The 14,695-nt window shown below is 42.3% G+C and overlaps 1 long non-coding RNA gene across 1 annotated transcript in view; it reads right to left on the bottom strand.

Annotated features, from left to right (window-relative positions):
- LOC144365842 (uncharacterized) overlaps positions 1 to 1,390 on the bottom strand; it is a 143,498-nt gene extending 142,108 nt beyond the window's left edge. Inside the window, exon 1 of the long non-coding RNA XR_013424575.1 lies at positions 1,279 to 1,390. This is a non-coding gene — a long non-coding RNA (uncharacterized LOC144365842). The remainder of the gene's footprint in view (positions 1 to 1,278) is intronic.
- Between the last annotated feature and the right edge of the window lie 13,305 nt (positions 1,391 to 14,695).

Below are 14,695 nucleotides of genomic sequence, written 5' to 3'. Positions count from 1 at the left end.
CCCTCTAAAGTGAATTATTCTTTGTGATAGAGTACCTTATAATTGGGATTATATTTGTATAGTCTTGTTTTTAATGGATATTACAAAGTTTTTGATGTTAATTATAAAATGTAACTTACAATGAACAGCAAAACTAAAAAAAAAAGATAAAAATGGCCAAACCAACCAAAGATAATCGCAGTTGAATTTGGGACAAGAATTATGTCTTGTACCATTCTGCATTCACAAATACATACTCTCACAAATATGAAATTATATAAAAGTAATATTTTGTCACTGGATCTCTTAATCAGCATACTTCCATGACCACAAGTAGGGGTCTTCATTATTTGCTGTATATTCTGAGTGATAAAAACAAATCCCTTCTTGAACACTTAGATTTCTTTCCACACAGGATTATAAAAACTGCCAACATATTACTCTGAACGTAGATACGGAAGTAAATATGAGGAAAGAAAAGACTTAAAAGAATAGACTGAAAATTACAAACATTTATATGTTGAGGTTTGCTCCTAAAATTATACACATGGGTGTGTCTTTTGCTCTAAGTGAGAAGTTATGTATATGGGTCCAATTCAAGCCATTCATTTAATTTATGCAATCAATACACATGAGTCCCTTAAGCTTTGTATACTCTCTGTAGAGTAGGTTGTTCCTTTTCAGAGTTTAATAATGGAGCATTTGGGAAGTTTCACTGAATTCTATAATAATCCATCTCCACGATTCCCTCCCCATAATATTAAAGCATCTTCAGTTGTATTTTTTTTTTCTTGCTCTAAAAAACAACCTTCTGAAAGGTGCCAAGCTCATGTACCACCACTAACACCAACATTTCCCTGGTCAGGTCAGCATGAAACTCTTAATCCAAACCTAACAGTGACCAGAGAGGTTGCTGGAATATCTATGATGAAAAGGGTTGCATGTATAAAGGATTTATTCTCAGCCCCGTGTGTGTATCCCAACATGCGCATGCACATGTACGAACGCGCGCGCGCGCGCGCACACACACACACACACACACACACACACACACTCACACACACATACACACACTACACAAACTCCCAAGACTTTAACCAGCTTCTTCATTATTTTGACAATTGTTTGTTGGGAAATTTAACTAAATTCATCAAAGACATATAGCCTAGAACAACAACAAATTCTTTTTTTTTTTTTTTGAGACTCAACTAATAATAGCTTATATTCAGTGCAGCAACTTCACCCAGAAAGATCCCCAAGCGCTCGACAGAATATATACATAGAATTAGCATCACTCACCCAGTGGAGGGAGGCAGTGGGATCCAGTAGCCATTCTTCACCTGCCACGTTACAAAGCCCAGCACAGTAGGATTTAAGAGCATGATCAAAGAGTAACTTTTCTAACTGAATCTCCAGGGGAACATAGGGTGACAGTATAATTATCCCAGTCAGAATTTAACCAGCCACAGAATTAATACTACCACTACTCTTGTAGGAAACAAAGAGACAGGAGAGGACTCAAAGGTCTTTAATGGCCCAAAGGGGTCAAGCCCTCAGTTTTATATCTCACCCCAGAGACACATGAAATATTTCCCCCAGGACCAGGATGCCGTCCAAATCTGTCCCTTCTATTTTTTTTTTAACTAAAGAAAATAGTCATTATTTTAATAGCCTTTCTGTTGCTAAGGTTACCTGGAGACCCTAAAGCCCAAGGCCTCTGCAGGTAATCACAATGGAAGACAGCTTGGTCCCCCTGTCAAGGTCATGGGAAGAGCCCATGGGAACCATCGGACTGCAGAAGGGCTGCCATGTTTAAAGCAGAACGACATACAGGATACAGGAATGTCCTTGGAAGGTGAGGACTTGACTCATCTGGTTGCTTTTCCATCAACTAAAACCTTTGGCAAGGGGAGTCTTGGTATGTAGTGATGGGAGAGTCCCCCAGATCATCCTTAGTCTCAGTCACAACACGGCAGTCACTGGAGGGCAGGCCGGGCATTTCCTCCTGCTTTGCACATTCTTGTCTTAGATACTCCCACATCTTGGGTTCCCGAAAATCACTGTGAGGGTCTGAAGGCCAGAGAAGCTATGAAGACAGCCCCACGCCTCCCTCGGAGGAGCAGCTTCCGGCCCACAGGAAATGCCCTGCTCCGACTATTTTGTAAGCTGCTTTATGAAAGTTGATCAAAAGTTTTCAAGTCTTCGCACATCCTTAATTAGTAGCTTAGTGGGTACTTCCACCAAGATGCAGGAGGCACCCATGCCCTCAAGAGAAGCAGGCTAGATCTGGGCATTTTCTTCCTTTATGCCAGGAAGGTTGGAAGAATAATTTTACAATTAGATGACATTAAGGATGATGAAAGCCAGAGAGCGGAAAGCAGCCAGAATTAATTACTTACTTGAGGGTCTGCTCAGGCCTCTTTGGCAGTGTTCATGCTGATTTTATGATGGCAAATTAACCCGTGGTGTCCGGCTTGGAGAGAGCTCAGAGCTGCTGGAGGCTCCAAGACACCCTGGGGGTGGAGGGCTGAGGGTCCCCGTGCCCCCTCCTCCTCCACCCCAGCCCAGCTTCCCTCTACATCCTTTGTACCCTCTCGCTAACTTCATGTCTTTGGTCACTAAGTGGACATGAATTTCTAGAAATAAAACTCCCTTTGAAGAATAGTATGGTTATACCTTCCAGCTCTGCAGCCCACCTCAGCTGCCTGAGGCCAGCTCACATGTCTACTTACAACGGACAGATGAGCATCCGAATAAATGACATACAGAAATCAAGCTCCTGGGGCTAGGGCTGTAGCTCAGTGGCAGAGCGCTTGCCAATGTGCAAGGCCCTGAGTTCGATCCTTAGCACCACATTAAAAATAAACACATAAAATAAAGGCAGGCTGTCCATCTACAGCGACAAAAACATTTTTTTTAAAGTCAAGCTCCTGTGACTCCTTTGCCCAACACATATTTAACCAATGCTGATTAAATGCTTTACTATACACACAGGGAGTTCCTTGGAGAATAGGAGAAATGTAAAGAAGTGTAATATGTGGCCATGACATGAAAACACACAAATATGAATTTAAACAGGAACGAGTTTATGTATTCTCTTTCAGAAAATAAATGCCATGCCTTCCGAAATAGCGTAAAACTATACACCCTATTGAAAAATTCTGCTCCAAGTATAAATACTTCCATATAGTAAAGGTAAAAAGTAATTATTTAGAGAAACATAGGAGAATAATTACTTCAGTGCCTGTGTTTTGTATAAAAGTCATTTTGGGATTAAATCCATCCAATAAGACTAAATGTGTTCTAACGATGCCAGGACACTAATGAAATTTCTAGCATCCTCATGAGTTGGGTCAGAAGCAGCATTAACCATATTCAAATAGAAAGACGCTGAGAAAAGTGCCATTTATTTTCAAAACAAATTTGGAGCTTCTTAAATTAAAGCAAGTATACAATAAAACCATAATTATTTAATAGAAAAACAGAAAAGCATATAGTAACACATATATCAGAAATATAGGAAAAACATGATTTCTGTGATTAAGCATTAAATAAAGCACTTAATTCTCTCTGTCCAAAGCAAAATTGGAAATGTGATAAGAATACAATTCCCATTTCATAATGGAATGTCTTATATTAATTATTTAGGTGTGATAAAATCTCCTTCTATAAGAAACTATATTTGAACAATATAAAGGATATAGTTTAAATGATTTTTTGAAGTCTGTAGGAATTTTCATATAGTTTTTCCTACCTCAAGTCTTAATCAACATTTGGAAAGTGGCAACAATTCAATAACAATGGGCAAAACACATGAACAGAGATTTCCTCAAAGAACATGTACAAATGTAAATAAGCTCATGAGAAGACACTTAACATCATTAGTAATCAAGGAAGTACAAATGCAAGCCTCAGTGAAATACTGCTATACATCCATCCCAAAGGTTTAAAGACTGAGATTCCAAAGATAGGCAGGAGTGCGACAACTTGAACTCTCATGCCTTGCTAGTAGGAATGCAAAATGGTAGAAGAACTTTTGAAAACAGTTTGATGCTTCCTTATAATTTTAAATACTCTTACCATGTGACAGAGAAATTCCATTCCTGGGTAATTTACCCAAGAGAAATGAAAAATTAGGCCTATGTAAAGACCTGTTCATAAACGTTGTTACTAACTTTGTAACAGAACCCCAAATGGATAAAATGTAATTGTCCATCAGCTGTTAAAGGGATAAATAAATGGTTCAACATCTATCCAATGGTAGGCAGAATTAATATTGTCAAAATGACCATACTACCAAAAGCACTATCCAGATTTAATACAATTCCAGTCAAAATCCTAATGATATTTCTCATAGTTATCTTATATTAGAAAAGGTGCCAAAAACACACATTGGAGAAAAGATAGCCTCTTCAACAAATGATACTAGAAACATTGGAAATCCATATGCAACAAAATGAAATTTATCTCTCACCATGCAAAAAACTCAACTCAAAGTGGATCAAAGACCTAGGAATTAAACCAGAGCTACTGTGTCTATTAGAAGAAAAAGTAGGTCCAAATCTCCATCATGTCAGATTAGGTCCCAAATTCCTTAATAAGACTCCTGTAGCACAAGAATTAATATCAAGAATCAATAAATGAGATGGATTCAAACTATAAAGCTTCTTTTCATCAAAAGAAACAATCAGTGAGGTGAATAGAGAGCCTACAATTTGGGAACAAATTTTTACTACACACATGTCAGGTAGAACATTAATCTCTAGGGTAGATAAAAACTTAAAAATCTTAACACCCCCAAAACAAATAACCCAATCAATAAATGGGCCAAGGGACTGAACAGACACTCCTCAGAAGATGATATATAATCAACCAACAAATGTATGAAAAAATGTTCAACATCTCTAGTAATTAGGGCAATGCAAATCAAAATTACTCTAAGATTTCATCTCACTCCAGTCAGAATAGCAGCTATTATGAAGACAAACAACAATAAGTGTTGGATGTGGGGAAAAAGGTACACTCATATATTGCTGGTGGGACTACAAAATGGTGCAGCCAGTATGGAAAGCAGTGTGGAGATTCCTTGGAAAACTGGGAATGGAAACAATATTTGACCCAGCTATCACTCTCCTTGGTCTATACTCAAAGGGCTTAAAAACTGCATACTTAGGGACACAGCCACATCAATGTTTATAGCAGCACAACAATAGCTAAACTCTGGAACCAACCTAGATGCCCCTCAGTAGATGAATGGATAAAGAAAATGTGCTATATATATACACAATGGAATATTATTCAGCATTAAAAGAGAATAAAATCATGGTATTTGCAGATAAACGGATGAAGTTTGAGAATATAATCCTAAATGAAGATAGCCAATCCCAAAAAGACAAATGATGAATGTTTTCTCTAATTTAAGGCTGCTGATTTATAATATGGTGGTGGTGGGGGGAGCATGGGAGGATTAGATGAACTCTAGATAGGGCAAAAGCAAAAAGGGGAGGGAGGAGAGGGAAGGGGACATAAGGGTAGGGAAGATGGTGGAATGAGATGGACATGTATAAAGACATGAATGGTGTGACTCTACTTTGTGTTGAACCAGAAATATGAAAAATTGTGCTCCGTGTATGTAATATTAAATGCAATGCATTCTGCTGTCATATGTAACAAATTAAAATAAAAAATTTTTTTAAAGAATCTATCCAATGGAACATTATTCATAAATGGTTGACAAAAATCATCTGTACCTGCTTGAAGTTTATGTTTTCAAGAGACAGTGCCGGGCGTGGTGGTGCACATCCAAAACCTGCTGTAATTCCAGCAGCTCAGGAGGCTGAGAGAGGAGGGTCGAGAGTTCAAAGCCAGCCTCAGCAAAGACCAGGCACTAAGCAACTCAGTGAGACCCTGTCTCTAAATAAAAAAAGGACTAGGGATGTGGCTCAGTGGTTGAATGCAGCTGAGCTCAATCCCTGGTACCCACCCACCCCTCAAAAAAAAAAGTGAGACAAGTAACTAATAAACATATATGGATATTGGCAGACAGTAAACTGTATTATAATGATCGAGGCATGGAAAGTTTAGGGTACAGGCAGGTAAGACGACTTAGGTGAACTGTGAGAAATCGCTACTGAGCAGGAACATGGAAGAAGAAAAGGAGTAAACCCAGCAATTTTCTGTGTGTATCTGGGAGAGGAAACAGAAAGTTCAAAGACCCCAAGGAGGTAAACAGACAGTCCTCCCGGGTAGAAGCAGGTCGACGGGTGTCGGGATAGGCAGGGCTTAGTGAGAAGTAAGTAGCACATGGACAGACACAAGGTCATCCTCTCTGTAGCGCGCTATAAGTCTCAACCTCCCAATCTTAATTCGATGGCACTAGAACTTATAACAACAATTTATATTTGGACACGATTGCATATAAATGGCAATGTCCTCTTTACTCTTCCCTCAGAGGAACGAGGCGCAAAAGCAGTTTTCGCACCACATTTAGTTTGCTGTTAACAATTAGCAAGTGGTTAGAAAAGCAGCATATATTTTTGAATCTCCAGGAAAACTTTAGAACTGGCTACCACATCTGCAGCAAGCCCGAGAATTCACATAGGCTGTGCTGTTGCCATGGCAACACGGCACCACTCCCTCCAGCAACTGTAAGAGCAAGGTGTCGACATAACATGCTTTAGTGATTTTACCATCTTCTGATGGAAGGGGGAGTCCAGGGAGATGTTATCTCAAGTAATTGCCGGCTGCTTCTTGGAAAAACATTCTCCGAGGAATTGTAGTTCCTAAATCAGTCCTTTGTTTTCTCTTACTTAAGGAGCACCCTGGCTATGAGGTCCCTATCTGGGATCTACCTTGCTTCCTTACTGCTTTCCTCCAATCCATCATTTCCCAGTTATTTACTGACCATCTACTATGTGTTAGAAGGGTGGAAAGTCTTAAGTGCTGGAGATAGCGTGGTGGGTGAAGCCGACTTGATCCCTGATTCATGGGGCTCATGTTCCAATAAGGAAGACAGATAATAAGTATAAATGAATAAAGAACACAAGTGGAAGTAGTGACAACTGCTATGAAAAATATATTATCATGTTACCAGAGAGAGAGTGAGTATAGGTCCCTGTGGTTTTAGCAGGGATGATCAAGGGAGAGTATGAATTGAAGGAATTAAGGAGGTGAGGAATCTCACACTGGGAAGGGAGAACCAGGGCAAGGACTCTGATGTTAAAACGTGTTTGGATAGTTTAAGGAACTATAAAATAGCAAGGGGAATGGAAGTGAGAGGTTCAGGGCCTAGTCATGCATGGAAAGGAGCTTGGGTGTTATCTTAATATGACCAGAGGGTGTGAATACAGGATTGGACTGCTAACTGGAGAACGGTAAGACCTGGTATATATTTTTAAAGCATTATTCTTCCTGTGGAGTAGATACTACATAATGTAAATATTGGCGAGATGAGCTGAGCAGGGAGATTAAGAGGTTTCTTCTCTATTCTAAATTAGAGATGTTGGTGACTAGGCGAGGGTGGCTGTCTTCATAAATTATGTAGCATTTGAACACAGCCTTGAAGGATGGGGTGTCCGGGTTACATTCATCGGAATGTAGAAATGAGATTACAAGGACTTAAGGAACCCACCACACAAGAAATGGGATTGTTTTTCTGTGAAGTTACAAGTCTGAAGCTCTAGAGTGCAGGATTCAAAGAAGTCACCAAAGACTCAGGCTCCTTTTTGTTTCCTACACCCCCGCCTTCAGCACGTGCCTCTCATCCTCTTGGTTGCAAGATGGCAGATCCACCTTCTGACATAGCAACTACTACGTTCCAGGTGGACAGGATAAGGAAACAATTCAGAAGAAGGAGTGTGGCTTATTGTATTGGAAAAGCAAAATTTCACAGAAGTCCCTAAAGATCTTTTGTACCTGAATGATACAACATCACTAATCCAGAGGCAAGAGATTCTGAGGATGGACATATCTCTAACTGGTCCATTTTAACTACAAAGAAAGTGGGGGCTGTATTTTAAGAAAGAAGGAAAATAGAAATGATACTTGGTTGATATATGGTTGACCCATGCCAACCATAGATTGTTAGGGCTTACACAGGCATGGATGGGTGGAAAGCAAAATCACTCCAAAGAACAAAGAGAAGACACAAAGGAAACACCGACAAAAACAAAACCACAGGTATTCAAAAAGGAACTGGGGTAGTCAGAGAAGTCTCTGTCATCCAAGTGGGTTCAGATCTAGGAGTGGGTCACTGTTAGAAAAATTGAGAAGGGTAGTTGAAGTCAGACTATGTGGGAGTTACAGGCATTTGGATTTTATACACTAGACAAACTAACACTACTGAAAATTCAAAAGAATTAAAGGAAAATCAATAAATTGTCAGCACAGTAACAATCTCTAACCTCAGGGCCCTGGTGAAGACACACTGAGATAATTTGTGCAAAGTGCTTAGCCCAGTTCCTGGCACAGAGGCGCGAATGCCATTATTATAAGATACACTGAGAGGGAGAAGGAATGCAGGTAGGGAGCCCAATTAGGAGGCTTTTGCTGAGTGCAGAGAGGAAAAGCAGGCCGGAAGCAAGCTGGATGAAAGGAAGGTTTTCATCATCTTAACAGAAAACATGTAAGAGCCACCAGACGAGTAAAAGAACGGGCTGCTTTGCACACACAGGAAGGGAGGGGATGGCAGAGCCAATGATGCTCGTTCTGATCATGTCACAGAGAAACGCTGATGTCAGGGTGGCAGGAAACTTCATGAATATATTAATTTGCGTTTTGTTCTAACTTTGGCAGAAGCAAGTGAGAGGTGTTTTCCAGCCACCAAAGCAAGAATTCTTTGTGCTCTGAGTCTGGCCTCTCTGAACTTTCATGGGGCAATTTCACAGCGTTTTGTTGTAGGGCTAAAAGCACAGATTTAGAACACACGGCAGTCTCCCACTCAGGCTGTGGCTTGGGGAAGTTAGGGTTAGGTTGGGTATGGAATGAGATAAAAGGCCAAGAAGAGGAAAGAGGACAGAGGGCAGGTTTCAAGGCCACCTGGGTACTGGTGGTTCTAGGAGGGGTGGCACCTAAGTCCTCCTCCCATAGCCCCAAAAGCTAAAGGGTTTTCTTCTGGGTTGACACAAAATCAGAGACCAATATTGCCCAGACTTGGAGGTGGGGTGCTGAACACAGAGGCCAGACAGTAGGCTTGGTCCTGGCAGAGAGAGGAGCCTGGGGGAACCCCAATATGACAGAGCAGGAAAGAGTGTCTAATCCCTGGATCTCTTACACCCCAAGAGTGGGGCCTGGGAGCGGTGCTGTCCCTCCAATTCAGTCCCAGTATCCTGGAAACCACACATCCTCCAGGACAGACCCTGGGGGGCAGGAGTAGGGGGTCACTTTACTGAAAGCCTCAACTCACTCCCTGTGAAGATGGAGAAACCACCTTTACTCGTACCTACCTGGGGAGCCTAAGAGCAACCCTTTGCCATTCTTGGAAGTGTCGAAGAGTCCAACAATACAGTGCAGAATGTTAAAGGCTTGATGATTTCCTACCACCAGCAGAACGGAGAAATTAACCATTCTAGCTCCTCACCTCATGACCCCCTCCAAACTTTAAAGATGACGAGAGTGAATGGCCGCCCAGTGTCAGGGGCTGGGGGTCATGTCTGCTTCAATCAACGAAAGCAGATCCGTGTTGCAGAGTCTAGATTTAAAATGTCATTTTAAGGTTTTATGGTCTGACCATAAAACAAAACAGATTTATGATATAAATAAAAGACAACTCCTTTCCTTGGAGCCTGATCACAAAAAGCCTTCCTTTTTTATCCTGGGTACTTTACTCTTTGGGGCCAATGCCCTTTGTGGGGAAGGAAAGCGCGTCCCCGCTTGCCCAATGGGAAAAAGCAATAGACTGCCTGCTGGCTCCTCTTTTTTCTATGGGGGTCATCTTAATTGGTCCCAAGCTGATTTAGAGAGAAAGAGACTGGGATCCTCACCTGGAGGGTTGACTTCGATGATGACTGAAGAGCTGAGAAATGCTTCGGGGAGGGGAGACGCCTCCCCCTCACTGCAGGGAAGAGCTCCCCTTTAACCTGCTTGCCCGGTGCAAGGAACATGCGCTGGAGCAAGGCATTTCTCCTGCAAATCAAAGCGCAGGAGCGGCCACCAGCTGCCCCTCCACTTTGCTCAGTCCATTTTTGGTTAACTAATTGAATTTTCCTTTTATATCCTCCATCCTCGTTTCAGGCTGGCAGACAGCGGTGCCACTGGCAGCCGACTTCCATGTCTGAATTGGCTGCCAGACCTGCCGCAGTCAACTCCTTCTTGAACTCTCTGTGTGCTAGTTCAGAGAGCACTGTTCTACCATCGTCCCACCATGGCACTTCCAAATGGCTGGATATAATTGGGTTCAGAGGAGTTCAAAGCCATGCTCCAGCATCCTTGTATCAAAGCTCATTGAGCAACAGGGGAACCGTGCACTGAAATGCAGGCCTGGGGTGAGGAGAGTTATTAGTGGAATACATTCAAATCTGTCACGCTAGATTCCTGGGTACACAACTGGTTTTTGGTTCAGCTTTTAAGAGTTCAGGTGTGGTCCCCAGGAGATGGCTTCTATAATCGCTGTAAAAATATCTCATTTGTACTAATGCACTTTGCCTATTTCATAGCAGATCCTTTTGAGACTAATTTACATTTTTTTTTAAATGTCAAGCCTTTCTCCAGAGATTGTTCATTCATTATATTTATTTTCTTGGACACGATTTTAACAAACCTTCCCCTGAAGAGCGTGTAGCTATTAACTTTACTGAACGGTCGCTCAAGAGAGAGTTCAAGGAAAATGGTCTGAGGGAGAGGACGGGGCCACAGCACCTCTAGGGCCTTCATCTGCCCCCAAACTCATTTCATCAGCTCTTCATTCATGGACCAAGAGCCAGGGATAGGAAGGGCCTTCTATCATCCAGAGGGATGGCAGACTACAGCCAGGGCTACCTGCTGGCACATTCTGATCCTAGTAGGCCAGGCTTTGGGACCCCAAGAACAGAAATCACATGAAGAGAGTGACATCCAAGGATTCAGGAAAGGAATGAGGGAAACATGAATTTTGTGGATGCCAGATGGCCACATTGAACACTCTAATTTATTTCTCATCTTTGCAATAATAAGATCCCTAGGCCGCCCCTGGGGAGAGTTCCACCTTCCAGAATACATGCTGCCCACCTTCAATATCAGCAATTAAAGTGATCCTAAATATTTCCGGAAAGTGCCACGTTCATTGGAGGACGGCCCTCTAGTACTCAACTGATACGGGTCGTCCTCCATTCGAATACCTTCGGTGCCTGGAAGTCAGCCTTCTCCTTTGTGCAACAGTTATTACACAATTCTTGCTTCCTGGAGTTAAATTCTGTTCCTAGGACTTCATCATTTCAGCATATCATTTAAAGCAAAAGACAATTACTCACTCCTCACAAAAATAGCTCTTCCCACTTAGAAAACCAGGCATTTTTATTGCTTACTCATCACACATACATTCCGCAAATATTTATTGAGCGTTGACATTCGGCCAGATCTGGGCTGGAAGCCGAGCCGCAGTGATGGAGATGATGGTGCCCCTATCCTCACAGACCTCAGAATTCAGGGAGGAGAAATGACAACGATGCTAAATGTCATATTTCCCTTCATTTGCTCCTCTGGAGATCAACCGTTTCATGTCCTTCAAAGCTTCCTAAAGTAAAAAAAAAAAAAAATCCTCCTCCTACCCTCTGCACGACTCTTCTATCATGGTGCCAGTGACAGGCACTACAGAGAGAGAGAGAAAGAGAAAGAGAGAGAGAGAGAGAGAGAGAGAGAGAGAGAGAGAGAGAGAGAGAGAGAGAGAACGGATCTTGACATTATGCCCTGTTGTGCTTCTTCTAGCATTGGCAGGGAACACTAGTGTCTGCAGATTTCATTTCTGTTTAAGGAAACCCATTTCTTCTTGTTCCTAAATACTAAGAAAGGGAGGGACACAGCCAGGAGAGAGGAAGGGCTGGATTTGATTAATACAGTCAATCCCCTTTTGCCAATACCACTGGAGGGGGCTAAACTCAGGCACCAGGCAGTTTTGGTGAGAGACCTTTTCAGAAATATTGCTCTCAGCAGGCCTTCGACAAGCCCACTTTGATCTCCTAGGCAATGCTGGCGATATCTGGAAATGGCAGCAGTTGTTTTGTGTTTTGTTTTGTTTTTCCATGCACCTAATTGAGAACATGTTTTATTCAAAATTAAGGGTCCTTGACACATTTACCTAAGTGATTTCAAAGCAGACTTAGCAAGAAAGGAAATAATATAAGTCCCCAAAGTGTCTGGAGCTCCCTTGTATTCACCTTTCTCCTGGGGCCAGCACTGCTGAGCCTCTCAGACACATGATGAACTTCTCCATCCTCAGTCAGGGCTTGTCCTGTTGTCACTGTTGAATATCCTTCCGAAACACCTCATCTAAAGTAGTATCTGCCATTAGCATCTTTTCCCTTACCCTGCTTTATTTCTTTTTTCTTGTTAAAACTAAACTTATATTGTTAAATATGTATGTATGTATGTATTTATTGTCCATCTCCTCCAGTGGACCATAAGCTCAAGGAGGCCAACAACTTTGTACCCCCCAGAACCACGCCTTGGATATGTCAGGCACTACGTAGATGTTTGTTGAAGGACTGAATGGATGGATGAATGGATGAACTTGTTAAGGGGAAGAAGAAATCCCTATACTGTCTGATCTCAGAACATAGGTGTCTAAGACAGAAAACTTCTACATGTCCTGCAGAGCTCTATGCCTTGTGGGAAACCAAAATTCGTGACTGCTATGCTTCTTCAGACCAGGCAAGATTGCAACAAATCCTTAAGTGTAGCTCTTCTTTCCTTTCTCTACTCCATCTATTTCTCATTTGACAGTTCTTCCCTACCTTTTCAGGAGCAAAGAAATAAATTCTGCTTTCTGATGCAGAACAAGTAAGAAGTTTCTATCTACTACTGTCTGCCTCCAAATATAGCTGCAGGCCCTTCTTTGTACATGACGACCAGTCAAAGGTTGAGCCTCCTCCATCATTTCGGCAGCAAAGTCCACACACGCTTCCCCAAGATACCTGTCCTCTGTTACCCAGTCGACCACTCGTGATGGCAGTGATGGGAAGAGGTTTTACAGATGTAGATAAAGCCCTGAGTCAGTTGGCCTTAAAATGTGGAGGTCATCTGGGGTGTAGTGACCCTGACCCGATGAGGCGAGTCCTTTCAAATTAGAATCTTCTCTCTGGCTCGGAGCTGGAGAGGAAGCCAGAGATTCCAGCACAGAGGAGAGATGACACACTGTTGCTGGCTTGCAGATGGAATCTCACACTTGAGAAGGCGTGCAATGACCTTGAACTGAGAGAGGGCCACTCAGAGCACACAAGTGATATTCATCCTACTAAAACAAACCAAATCTGGTTGGCGTCTGAATGAGCTCAGGTGCCAAGACTTCCCTGCAGCCTACAGATAAGAGCTCAGCCCAGTCCACACCCAGATTTCCACCTTCCAAGACCTTTAGCAGAGAACTCAGCTGAGCCACAGAATAGTGAGTAATACATTCATGTGGCTTTAAGTTACTTCATTTGTGGTAACTGTTACACAGCAAGAGAAAACTAATACAATTGCCATCACTTTCATCATTACTAAATTCCACACATTGTGCTGAGCCCTTTATATGATCATCTCATCTAATCCTGACACCAGCCACAAGCTGGATAATACAAATACCCTGATTCTATAGGCCGTGGGGTGAAGTTAATAGAGGATAGATGATACACACATACACACACATCATCATCATCATCATCATCTTGTTTTATATATATATATAAAGATATATATATCTTGAAGAACAACAACAACAACAAAAACTAAGCAAGAGTTGATCTGGGACAGGCCATGATCCAATTAGGCAATTGGAGGAAAGAAAGAATACTCCCAATACTCTGTAGGCCCAGAGATTACAGAGATTGTGTGTGTTTGTGCGTGTGTGTAAAAGATTAATTCAGATCCAGGCAGCCTGACTCTAGGCCAGTCTGGACCGGGATTCTACCTCCTTCAATTCCCCTGCCTCGGGTCCCCCAGGGATTCTCACACAGCTCTCCCTCTGCAGGTTCTAGCTGGGAGTGTTCTTTCCTTGCTCTATTGGCCTCATGGGATCATGGCCTTTTCCAGACCAACTCTTGCTTAGTTCTTTCTTGTCCAAGAGCTAGAGTCACAATAAACTAGAAAAGAAAGAAAATGTCTGGGTGGGAGTAACATCCCTGGATGCGACAGACATTTCTGTATGTCACCCAAAGTCCAGCTGTCACCTGCTGCCTCACCAGGGATTCGGACATTGACACATTTCCATCCTATTCAGATCGTGAGCTTACAAGCCTGAGGATCCACCTTCCAGTCTTCAGATTGTAGACCTGATCTCAGCGTGAGGTGCCCACATAGTAGCCATAGGGGAGGCCTGGCTTTAGCTGCCTCTTGAGAAATCTCTCTCTCTCTCTCTCTTTCTGTGTGTGTGTGTGTGTGTGTGTGTGTGTGTGTGTGTGTGTGTGTGTGTTAATTAGGAAGACACTATTGCTTCCTGAAGGCTTCCTTCATCCTGGTTTTCACAACCCACACATAGCCTTCATGTTTCAATATCTTAACCCAGAGCTAACCAGAAAGGCTGAGTGCAAAGGGATTTTAAAAGTACATA

Source organism: Ictidomys tridecemlineatus, chromosome 8 (assembly GCF_052094955.1).
Source record: "Ictidomys tridecemlineatus isolate mIctTri1 chromosome 8, mIctTri1.hap1, whole genome shotgun sequence".
Taxonomy (NCBI): domain Eukaryota; kingdom Metazoa; phylum Chordata; class Mammalia; order Rodentia; family Sciuridae; genus Ictidomys; species Ictidomys tridecemlineatus.
This window is presented reverse-complemented; position numbering and strand designations above follow the sequence as displayed.